Source organism: Acomys minous (genome assembly GCF_964271855.1).
Source record: "Acomys minous genome assembly, chromosome: 1".
Classification (NCBI taxonomy): Eukaryota; Metazoa; Chordata; class Mammalia; order Rodentia; family Muridae; genus Acomys; species Acomys minous.
Window position 1 is genome coordinate 107,016,431 of NC_140483.1, and position 10,042 is coordinate 107,026,472.

Genomic DNA, 10,042 nt, shown 5'->3' on the forward strand with positions numbered 1-10,042 from the left:
AAGAGAATTGGTATTAGCTCTTCTTTTAAGGTCTGGTAGAATTCTGAATTGAATCCATCAGGCCCTGGTCTTCTTTTGGTTGGCAGACTTTTGATGACTGCCTCAATTTCCTTAGGAGATATAGGACTATTTAGTTTGTGTACCTGATCTTGATTCAATTCTGGTAGTTGGTGGTTATCAAGAAAATTATCCATTTCATTTAGGTTTTCAAATTTTGTGGCATATGAGCTTTTGAAGTACACACTAATGATTCTTTGGATTTCCTCAATGTTTGTTGTCATCTCTCCCTTTTCATTTCTGATTTTGTTGATTTGCACGCTCTCCCTTTGCTTTTTAGTTAGTTTGGCTAAGGGTTTGTCTATCTTGTTGATTTTCTCAAAGACCCAACGCTTGGTTTTGTTGATCCTTGAACTTGTTCTTTTTGTTTCTAATTTATTGATTTCAACCCAGAGTTTGATGATTTCCAGCCATCTACTCCTCTTTGGTGAGTATGCTTCTTTCTGTTCTAGAGCTTTCCAGTGTGTTGTTAAGTTACTAGTATGGAATCTCTCCAATTTCTTTATAAAGGCACTGAGTGCTATGAACTTTTTATCTTAGCACTGCCTTCATTGTGTCACATAATTTTGTGTATGTTGTGCCGTCAGTTTCATTGAATTCTAGGAATTTTTAAATTTCTTTTTTTTAAATTTCCTTCCTTACTCAGATATCAGTGAGTAAGCGTGTTGTTTGTTTTCCATGAGTTGGTAGGCTTTCTGTTATTTCTGTTGTTACTGAGTTCCAGCTTTAACCCATGGTGGTCTAATAAGATGCAAGAGATTATTTTGTTCTTCTTGTATCTGTTGAGGTTTGCTTTATGACCAACAACATGGTCAGCTTTGGAGAAGGTTCCATGAGGTATTGAAAAAAAGGTGAATTCTTTCGTGTTTGGATGAAAAGTTCTGTACATATCAGTTAGGTCCATTAGTTTCATTGTTTTTACATTTAGTTTCCACCATGATGACCCAAATACACTTTTATAAAACTATCCATAACATTTTGGCATATCAGCATGGGGCAGAATTTACAATAATCTAGCCAGAACTTGCACAGAGTCTAAACCCAACCTGTAAGAAATTTCTTAATGCTATATCCTGAAAGAAAAAACAATTTCTCAAACAGGAGCTCACAGCTTCATGATTAGACCGCCCCTACAAGGCCCCCTGCAGAAAAACAAAAACTGAAATTAACTCTGAGAGTCAAAACAGAAAGAGTTATTTTAGGAAGCTCCTGCTTAAGAAAAATAAAATATCGCTTTAACACAAGCAAACTTCTCAAAGCTAGACTTTCCTAACCAAGGCAGGAAACTAAATCTCTGAGAAAGGGCCCTTGCTGGCCTGACTCATGTAGGCCAGAGGAGTAAATACTTGTAGACCAAATAACTTCCCAGAATAGGGGACCTGTCAAGATCCAGTGTGGGAGGCAGGGGAAAAAAAAAACCTTTCTCTGGAAGCAGGAGCCAGAGACAGACTGAGAATCCTTAAACATCTGAACTGTAAAGGTCTGCTGGAAAAGAAGTTGGGTCTAAGAAAGTAAAATCCTTAGGGAGAGGTTTTGAGATTAAAGAAGATTATTTTCTATATTGGTAAAGATGGAAGACACAGTGACCCGGTGCTTCTGGATTCCATTGGTGTTTGTTTCTCTTAGCTTACAAAATAATTTGTTCATTGATGATTTCAGTTTTGTATATCCTCTTTGGGAGAGATTGGGATGAGAAAGACTTGGAAAAAGAAGAGACTGGGGAATTAGATGCTAAATAGAAATCCATAGGGCAGAGGTTAGAGAAATCTTTGAATCAAAATAGGGAACCTTAAGAGAAATCCAACCTGTCACTTAACAATAACGCCCAAGAGTCAAGCATGTTTAACATACCCACTGAGTCCTTTTCCCGGGGAGGCTGGCTTCCCTGCCTCTGTGACAGGGAGAAAGGAGAAGCGCAAACAGCCAAGGATATTAGAAATACTGCACCCTTGAGGTCTGCTAGACAGTACGCTGTTTCCAACAGAGGACATTTCTGCTTATCCGTTGGCATAAAAACACTTGCAGTGGGAAGGAGAAGTTGGAAGCTCACCCAAGGATGGACTGCTGCCTTCAATAGGCTTCCCCAATTTCTCTACGATGCCTTAAGTGCTGGATTTGCTGATGTTACTTTTGGTTACTTTCTCAATTGGGCTACTCCAGCCATCTCTCTTGGATACTGTAACATCTAGGTGATCATATTTTACAATCTATATGCTTATAGTCTTTCTTCATGTTCACCTGCCATACGTTTAATAAATTCACTCATTCAAAACCTGTTACATTGATATAGTGAATAATTTCTCTGTACAGAAGAAATGGGTATTGGGATTGATCTGAATGTTCATCAACCTAAAATAACCAGGGGCTTTCAGGAGGATTGCCTGAATTGATGTGTCAGATCTTGACAGCAACTCACACACTCAAAGTTGGGGGAGGTGGCCAGAACAGTATATCTGGAGTCTGCAACAGTGGAATGGAGTGGAGTAGATAGTTTGTGTTGGGTGAAGACTATATTCATAATAAAAAGGCTGTTTCTTCTACTACATGACAAACCAGAAGCAGCCTTAATAAGAAAATATGAAATGCAAAATATTTCAAAAATTTAAAAATTTTGATATAGTGTCAAGATGGAAAATTCCACACCAGGAAACTGTTCATATACAATATTAGTAAAAATAATGTCTGAAACATAGCTTCAAGCTGTGTATATAAGGAAGGTATCTGTGGGATATAAGTAAGTTTGTGTTTAGGCCTGGGTTTCATCTCCAAGGTATCTCATTAGGGATATCCAAATATTTCCATCTCTGAAAAAAATTCCAAATCCAGCATATTTTTAGTGTTGAGCATTTCGGATTCAACTCATGCCTTCTGCATGTGTATTAACTCACTAGTGCTTCTGGATCATTGAGTGCCTCCCTTCAGTTTTATGTTCACAGGCCTAAGAGACAATTCTGGCTGTTGGTAAAGAACCGTGAATCCTGAAAATCCTCCCCAACAGCAGCAGATCCAAACAAGTGATGTCATGGGCTAGGAAAGAAGACCAGAGGAGAGCCAGGAGGAATAGCACAGGGAGGGTACTAGGAACAACACAAAGGAAACAGGTGGTGGTTGCTAGAGACACTCTCTGGTTGCTGACTGAAGGCAGAAGTTGGAGAAATGTAAAGACATTGGCACAGGAGACAGGAAGCCATTTTCTTTTTTCTGTAAAGACAGCAACCCTATACACGTTGCTCAATCCATTGCTGTACTGTAAAAGGACAGCTTGCTCTAATTATTTCACATATGTGTATATATGTGTAAACCTTAGTGGTTTTTAAATGGATACTCTAACTTCACATTCAGTTTTTGCACATAAAACTAAAACTGAAGGTGCTTGCAGCGCTTGTGCTGCTTCTCTAGGCTATGGTGAGGGTCTGTGGATTGAAATGGGTCATTCGTGCAAAGAGAATGCTGTTTATTGGGAGTAACGGAACTGCTTGTATAGGGGAGGAACTGGCAATCAAACAACACTGTGCCAAGTCCCCAAGAGCTGGCAAAAAGGGCCAAATAGTGAGACTTAAAACAAGGAAAATGAAGGCAACCAGTGGAGCACAATGTTTCAACTGCAGATAAAAACAAGTAATGTTTCAACTGCAGACAAAAACAAGTAACGGTCAGTGCCAGCATAGCCGCAGTTCCCCATAGGTGCTAGGTATAGTACTCTGCACCTGAAATGTCATCAGTTAGGGATAGGGCACCAGTGGTAGATGGGCTGCAAGTCTGGGACCAGCTTGTCTGTGCAGAAAGAAGCAGTTGTAGTGCAAAGCAAAGAAACAAAAAGCTAAGACACAAGTGTTCTATCAGAGATGAGTGTGTTTTGTCCTTGAGTAGACTTTTTCCTTTCTTGTCTCTTTACTGATTTCCAGTTGATTTGGGGGTCATCCTGATTACATTTCCAGGGAGCTTGTCATCTTCCTTTCAGTTTGCTTTGGCTGAGTCCTGAAACCTTCCAAGGAGCTGAGTGCATGCCATCACTGGGGTTAAGTGGAATGTTTCTGGTTTTGGTTTGGTTTGGTTTGAGGCAAGCTGTCACTTTGTATCCCAGCTGGATTTGAACTTGTAACTTTCTTGCTTCACCCACCTGATTATTGAGATTGTAGATGTATGTCACCCTGCCTGGTTTGTAGCTTTATTTCTTCTCTCTGAATTTTGCATCTTTACCAGATTGCTTCAGAACAGGAATTTACTCATTCAATTAAATATTTAGCACAGTATCTGGCATGAAACAAGCACCCAAGAAATGTTTACATAAATGTATGCTTTACATTTTTACTTAGGTCTCAAAAAATCTAAAATATTTAATTATTACTGCTAAATAAACATAACCAACCATATGTTTTTATTTTTCTTATTTCTTTTAATGATCTATGTTTTAAATTGGTATTTATGAATCTTGAATGTCATGAATAGTTTTATACTCATTTATGTGGTACTTTTTTTTTTATCAGTTTGATATGCTCTAAAGTTTGCACAGCACTGAATTTCTCAGCCTCATGAAATGTCTATTCAAGTAGAATACTAATATGCCTTTAACATTTAATTCATCAAACATTTAGATTCTTTGATTCTATCTTAGCCAAGCTGAACATGTACTGGATCTTATGGGACTTCTGTCAATTTGTAACTTAATCTCTTTATTCAATACCAGCCCTTAAAGTAAAAGATGAGTCTTTCCACTCTCTAGATGTTTTCTGCTAGGATCTTCCATAGTACTGAAAAGGAAAATGGGCTCAAAATTGCTTTTCATACAATGACAGGCTATCACCTACATGGTTGCGCATCATCCACCTCAGGCTCACACAATGTCACTTTCAACCACTGACCCTGTGTGATCTGATTGAGTAGCTTCTGTGCACATTGCTTCTTCAGCTTTCCTACTCACAACTCCTTTTTTTTTTTTTTTTTGGCTAGGGGAGTTTTGTTGCATTTCTGGGTATTTAAGTTTATGAAAGAGGCATACAATCCAATACCTATTTCTAAACAACAAATTCATTTGAAAATAACTCTACAGTGTCCATGAAATTTTGTCATTTATTAAAGGTTAAAGAAAGTTTGCATCGTAATAGGATGGATGTGCTTGGTTTTATATAAAGGACTAACTCTAAAAATGAATATTTGATAATGTAGAACAGACAGCATTTTATTAATTGTCAGAGATTAGTGAGACTTTGACTTTATAATCATCAACACTGAGAATATTGTTTTTCATAAATATATAATGGTAAAAGTATGCTCAGGGATATTTCAGAAACTGTTGGGAAATTTTCCTCATACAAAATTTGCTGAATGTTTTTTTTTTTTTTTTTTATGAAGGCAAGTTAGCAATTTGGAGCCATGCCAACTCCAACAGCATCTCTTGTGTGGAAGTTTATAGGTGTGGGCTGGAGGTATCTTGTGATGCCTGCACAGGTGTGTTATGGCCCATGCATCTGCCCAGGTGCAGTGTCCAGAGGAGGGCGTCGAGAGCCCTGTGCTGTGATTCTCCACCTTATTTTCTTGAGGCAACATCTTTCACTGAAGTTGGAGCTAGGCTAGCCCAGGCTACCCTAGTGATCATCCTGTCTCTACCCCTGAACCCTCCGCAATGATGGGGCTATAACCACACATGCCCACGTCAGTGTCAGCTACTCATATGAATGCTCAACATTTGAACTTCGGTTATCATCCTTGCTCAGGAAGTCAACATCAAATCATGTCCCCAGTTCATCAAGCAGGATATTTAAAAATCTAACATTCCAATGCAATATAATCCAAGGATATGCCAATGTGGTACTCACATTCTGGGGAGTGATAGTAGGAAAATATTTGAAATGTTTGTTTTCGATACTTTAAGCCATAAGGGTAGGAAGAAATAAACTAAACTACTGCTGGAGTAGACTACTTTGTATGTACAGGAAAAACACTGAAAGTCATGCGTGTGATGGTCTCACATCTCAGCTAATGTGTTGCAGGCAGTATTTGTTGGTGCTTAGTGAGCTGGTGCACACTGTGTGTTGAGAGCCCTGGCTGCACATAAGTGCTCCATGCAGCACAGGGATTATTCCCATGACTTCCTCAGATTCACCCTCCCCCAATATTCACTAACATGACTCCATTTGCGTTCACCAATGGGGACTCCAGCTCTCTGTGTAGAATGCTCAGAACAAGAGTTCAATTCTCTTCTTCTGTCTTTGCAAAGTCAAGTATGTCAGACTTAAATATAAACAAAGGTCATCAAATCCAAACTCTTACTGTTTCCTAGCTTTTGATCACATTTATAACTGCACATAATTGCCCTCCATCTCACCACTCATAAGAAGCCACAGTAGCAGCCAGCTCCCAGATAAAATGGTAAAATCAGGCCTCTCAGCAGGTGAGATTCACCATCTTTTTTTTTTTTTTTACACCTGGAACTCAAATCCTAAAGCCCGGGAATTTAAGTCTTGAAAACTCACAGACTCTAACAGAGAGTTAACATCTACTAAGCTGTGATCCACAAGACCCAGGCTTCTGGGGAAAGCTCCATCTCTTACAGAATGGCTAGTTAATATTTCGAAATGCCTCAAACTCCTGTCTCATTGGGAGTTTTCCACTGATTCATTCCTATCTAAATGTGTAAGAGAGCACAAGTCATAACTAACTCTATTTTTCTTTACAGGCATTTTCTTATATTATTATGGTTTCTGTTTTTTTTCATGTAACATGCTATTATTGTGTAGTATACTCCATCCATTCTCCCAGATCTTCATTAAAAATCTTTCCATCTATGTGCACCCTGAAGAGAGAGTTTGAGACACCTCATCTTTAGACACCATGTTGGGTTGAGAGTTATAAGATAAATGATAATATTGTTCATGTCCTTTTCTCCCTCTGAGTACACAACTTTGAACTCCCTGGCACCACTAATCAGTATGGTCTCATGGCCACATTCACCACAAACCCCAAATCACATTTTTTTTCCAAATTGCCTCCTCTGACTGATCATAGTCTATGCTGACCATACATACATACAGTTTTCAACTGGATTTTGGGGGTGGAGAAGATAGGGCTATGGGAAACAGTTTTCCTGGGACAAAGCCACTAGAAAATGATCCCTTTTGGAGACTAACAGACACTCCCTCTCTTTGGTCTTTTCATGTTTCTCCACTTAGAAATTCTGTTAGCCAGCAGACTTAGATTAAGAAACAAAAGCCCTGGTTCACAGAGTTCTTCCCACCCTCCAGGGCTTTCATGTGTGACACACAGCTATCCCTTGTGCCTTATTTTGCCTGACAAAATGGAGCACGTCTACTAAGTCCAAAATGTAGAGTTACAAATATGTGACATAGTTTTCTGAATGAACTGATGAGAATGAAAAAATACTCTGAAATGTTTATAAAAACATGAAATAGGAAGAGGCAAAAGAGGAACCTCAGTGGGTAAAGTACTTGCCTCACATGCACAAAGGGCCTAGTGGTATATATGTCTAATCCTATCACTTGGGAAATAGAATTGGGAGGGTTAGAAGTCCAAAAGCAACCTTGTCTCATTAGCAAGTTTGTCTCCATGAGACTATCTCAAAATAAAATAAATAAATGAGATGAAAACAAAAAAAGAGAAGCACTTCAGTTAGGGCATTTTAAATTATAGATGGGCTCAAGAACAAACCTGAGAAGTTGTCAGAAGTTATTTAGCTTAAGTTTAAATCTGCACCCAGAACACTGGAAGACATTTGCAGAGAAAGGCTTGAAAGACAGAGTTTTTTGAAGACTTCAAGTCCAGTAAAATTGAACCTTAAAATAAAAGCAAGTCAACTAAGCCGTAGATCTGCAGTTCCACATGGGACATTCAGGGTTCAAGAAGAATTGGCACTTGGTGGTCATTTACTATAGGAGTGCCCAATCGTGGTAAGTGAAAGGTGCATAAGAACTATTTCTGTTTATAATTGTTTTCCAGATGGAGACTAATGGGCAGAGCTATGCTACATGTCTGGCTGGAGACTACATTGCTAATTAATGGCAGAGCCAAATTTCCATATAGGTGTAAGATGAACAACTTGTTAGTAAGCGGCCTAATTGAGGGCCAGACCAAAGAAGATGATCACAGCAATATGTAGTGCGATAATTGAATGTTATCAGAAGTCAGAGTTATTTGAAAGTGTATTTTTCAACATAAATGGTATTATCTAAAGAAGTAAGACTAGTTCATAGTTGAAGTCATTCTAGTTTGCTTTCTATGGCTGTGATGAAAACATCAGAACCAAAAGCAACTTGGGAAGGAAAGGGTTCATTTGCTTACAGGTGCACAGAAGGTAGGAGCTCAGGCAGGACAGGGCTGGAGGCAGCCACTCAATCAGAGGCCGTGAAGGACTGCTGTGTATTGCCTTGCTCCTCATGGCTTGTTCAGTCTTCTTTCTTCTCCTCTTTCTCATTTTTAGACAGGGTCTCTATGTAGTTCTGTCTGGCCTCGAACTCACAGAGATCTGCCTGCCTCTGCCTCTGCCTCCCTTGTGCTGGGATTAAAGGTGTGCATCACCACACCCATGTCAGCCTTCTTATACAGCTCAGAATCTCCTGTCAAGGCTTGGCACTGCCCCCAGTGGACTGTCCCTCCTACATGAATCATTAATGAAGAAAATGACTCACGGACTTGCCTACGGGTCAGTTCATGGAGCCATTTTCTCAACTGGAGTTCCTTCTTCTCAGATCATTTTAGCTTAGTTGGCAAAAAACTACCCAGGACAGTGGTACTTAGTAGTTGGAATATCTAGACAAATACAAATTAGAAAAATATAACTAAATGATTTCTCATTGCCCTGATGCAGTAGGATATCATGTGTGTGTGTGTGTATGTGTGTGTGTGTGTGTGTGTGTGTATGTGTGTGTGTAGTGGATGTAAACTTGTTTTTGTTTGGATTCTGACTGTGGGATGTGAAACAGACTTGTGTGAGGGTGTGCAGTGTTTTTTCCACTGAAAACAGACTTGTGAGAGAACAAACAATGTTTGTCTATTAGAAGAGGAACAGCCTCTTACAGGGGCATGTTCTTTGACAACTGATAAACATCCTAGTATGGACTCTAAGAGTATATATATATTCATCACTGTTCATTGCTCCCTTTGAGAGAACCATTCCAGTGACCTCGAGTTCTGGCTGCTGCTCCAAGTTCTGGCTTTGGCAGTTACAGTCACCTTTGCTGAATTGCTGGTTTGCTGTTTAATGAGGGTCTGCTGGAATCCCGCTGACTACACCAATGGAATCGCTCTGAGGAACTGCGTCGAAAAAGGTCTATTTTTGCTGTTCCCATTAACCTCTTTTCTCTCCTATCTAAGGTAGGTGGGTTGTAAGGGAGGTATAAACGTTAAAGAACCCCAACTAAAGTAGATTTGAAAAAGTTCAAAGCTACGTGTATCGTGTGTGTGTGTGTGTGTGTGTGTGTGTGTGTGTGTGTGTGTTAATACTACACTGGACCACCTGTAGACATTTTCTATTTCTTCCATGAGGTGGTAAAATTGAGTTGAGTCAAAAGTCAGAAACAGTTTCCATGTGGCTTCATTCTTTCTTGTCCAACCAGAATGAAACGGGTTCTGCAATGTTGTCCATAAGAGGCCTTAAAGCCGCGGAGCCTCTCAGCAAAAGCTTCTCACTCAGAAGCAGAACACTTAGGACTTAACAGAGGAGCAGAAGGTGTGTAGACTTGCATAGAACGAGACTTTGGGTCTCAGGAAATGCTTGATTTCTTTCTGAGTCTTGTTTTTGCTGACCAGCTGTTGTGAGGTGAGTCTTTTGACCTTCCCACCTCTTCACTGCCTTGGAACATTAGAAACCACACTGAATGACATCTTAGATCATATTTCTCTTTCCCAGGGAAAACGGATTTTAAATTATAGGGTTGATTTGACCTTGTAAAACTGAGTTGGAGTTTTAGAAAGAAATCAAGAACACCCTGTTCATTTTGGGTGTCCTTTGCTGATGATAATTGTCCACTAC